The following is a 2,942-nucleotide window of genomic DNA, read 5'->3' on the forward strand; positions in this document are numbered from 1 at the left end:
GATTTCGAGTCTCGGTCCGGCACATAGTTTTGATCTGCATTTAAGTTTCGTATCAGCGCACACTCTGCTGCAGGGTGGAAATCTCATTCTGGAAACATCCCCCAGGCTGTGGCTAAGCCATGTCTCCGCAGTATCCTTTCTTTCAGGAGTGCTAGTTCTGCAAGGTTCGCAGGAGAGCTTCTGTAAAGTTTGGAAGGTAGGAGACGAGATACTGGCAGAAGTAAAGCTGTGAGGACGGGGCGTGAGTTGTGCTTGGGTAGCTCAGTTGGTAGAGCACTTGCCCGCGAAAGGCAAAGGTCCCGAGTTCGAGTCTCGGCCCAGCACACAGTTTTAATCTGCCAGGAAGTTTCATAACAGCGCACACTCCGCTGCAGAGTGAAAATCTCATTCTGCCTATTGATATTCATCGACGAATGTAAGTTCAGTACGGTGATGCGTATTTGTCATAGCAGCAAGTCTACGAATGGAGTAGGAAGTTCGCAAATGGTGTGACTTCAGTGGAAGATGCTCCTCGTCCAGGTCAGGCACAACGAGTTGTGACTGCACAGAACACTGCAGCAGTTGAAGCCATAATGAAAGAAAACCGCCGAGTAACACTCAATGACATTGCAGCATGTTTGCAGATTAGTCATGGGTCAGCACACCACATCGTGCATGATGTGCTCCAGTTTCACGAAGTGTCTGCAAGTTGGGTGCACAGCAGCTGACTCCTGAAAGGAGAGAACGACATGTTGATGCTTGTGAAGAACTTCTTCGGCGCCTTGAACGAGAAGGTGAAGGCTTCCTTGCAAGAATCGTTACTGGGGACGAAATCTGGGTTCACTTTCACCAACTGGAAACGAAGAGAGCGAGCAACCCAGACCTTGCTCCAGGTGATTCCCATATGTTTGGACCACTCAAAGATGCAGTGGGAGGAAAGAAGTTCTGTTCTGATGAAGAGGTACGCCATGCGGTGCATAAGTGATTGCGCGGACTACCAAAACTATTTTTTTCTAAAGGAATTTATGCACTTGGTAAGCGCTGGAGGACTTGCGTTGAGCGTGGGGAAGATTATGTTGAAAAGCGATACAGCTTTGTACCACTTCTGCTCAATAAATAATATTTTAAAAAATATTCAAGGTTTTCATTTGAGTCATCCTCGTGCAAAGAAGGGGGGGGGGGGAGGAGGGTATCTAAGTAAGAAACATGGCACTTCTTACAACTATTGACTGCAATTTTAGGACGAAATTTAAATTGACTTACCATTTTATTTAACGTTAAACACACAAACACAGAAAGTCAATGAATATTACTTCCTTTGCTTTTCACTAAAGGGTCAACGTCTGGTACCATTTTTGAGTGATGCTAATTCAGATCCAAGCTCTTAAGTCTGCCAATGAGCTTCTGTAGCCGGATTTCGTTCTCTTTATTGTATAAAAAAAGCGGCATGTACATGTAAATCTAAACGTCGACATAACCGTAACTGGAGACTTCTAAAGGCATGGAAATTTACATTTCGATATGAAACTATAATCACCCAAACGTCACACTGCAGTTGTATAAGTTCTAGCGGTAGTCGAGCTCCCAAACTGTCAGTATAAGCAGAAAATCAATGAAAGTGCGCGTCCCTCTGCAAACTGGAAATTAGTTATGGTAACTTGATCTAACTGCAGATTCATTCGTTGAGTGTTCCTCCACAAAAAACAAAAATGTATTTTTGCAGTTAAAATATTAGTAACATTATCGAGATCTTTATTTCTCTGCCCCCGTATGATGAATGAACTTCCTTCAGTCATCGCTTAAAAGCGTTTTTTTTTTTTTTTTGTTCTGTTTTTCTTCCCTTCTTTATTTTCTACGTCAGCTTCTCGCTGTTCGCCTTCCAAGTGTACGTAAGCTTTTGCGTGGAAGCTATTATAATGTTATTGTAAACTGAACGTTTTCGTTGTGTTCAAAGTTTTGAAGCACATTAATAGAACAGTAAGTGTATCAAATACTATCACATACAATAAACATATAGACCAGGCACCCTGCTCTGGACGTTGATGTGTCCGAGGCTTTGAAGTTCCTAACCCGACCTTTATTCTACTTTTCATCCCTTTATAAACAGCTACACTCTATTGTAAAGGGAGTCTCCACGCTAAAACTTCAATCTTTTTCAAAAGAGATTGAATGACTATTTCACATCTTTGGAGTGCTTACTCTTAGATCCCAAAACGATTTGGCTGTATTCGAATTACAATAACATCTAAGAAATGTTCGAAATACGGACTGCATAAGAGGATGTGGCACACCAAGAGATGCCAAAGATAGTTTTTGATATCTATCAACATCCATCAAAACTAGTTTTATATCGAACTTCGCACAAACTCAAACTGGGAAAAACAAGTTGCAAGCTTTCCAGAAAACTGAACGGAAACAATTGGCAGTCAGTCGTTGGAAATCAGTTCCTTTGTCTGTTGACTGTGTAAATATAGACGTATGAAGTACAGTGAAGTCCTGTTCACTACAATCGACAAGCTCCAAGGAAATATGCATTAGCTTTTGATCAGATATCCGTACAACTGTACCTCCTCAAGAAGACTGCAAGTCGATTTTTATTTAGAAAATTCAAGGAAAAGGCTACCTTAATCTTGAAATTACAAGAGGGAGCCTCACATAAGGAAGAAGGGAAAACGTTATGGTGTCGGTGTCTTGTAGTAACATTCATTTTTTGATAAAACTTTAAAATTCGGTTTGCGATAAGTTTGTTGTTCTGGGCGTAGTGACAACTTTCTTAATCATAAATATTAACTAATCTGAATGAAATTTTTGCAGTAGGTATTCTTGCTGCGTTTGCGTACTCCTATGCATTAATATTATCAAAAATGTAATTTATTTTATCATCACATTTATGTACTGATAATTAAGGAAAATTTAAGGCTGAAATTAACAATGAAAACAAAACTATTAATGTTTCTTATAAA

At 40.2% G+C, this 2,942-nt stretch overlaps 1 non-coding gene across 1 annotated transcript; it reads left to right on the forward strand.

The window, feature by feature from the left end:
- The first annotated feature begins 249 nt into the window (after positions 1 to 249).
- Trnas-cga lies at positions 250 to 324 on the forward strand. Its single transcript has one exon. It is a non-coding gene; the product is annotated as a tRNA-Ser (tRNA).
- Positions 325 to 2,942: the final 2,618 nt, after the last annotated feature.

Source organism: Schistocerca americana, chromosome 7, assembly GCF_021461395.2.
Source record: "Schistocerca americana isolate TAMUIC-IGC-003095 chromosome 7, iqSchAmer2.1, whole genome shotgun sequence".
In the NCBI taxonomy this organism is placed as follows: Eukaryota; Metazoa; Arthropoda; class Insecta; order Orthoptera; family Acrididae; genus Schistocerca; species Schistocerca americana.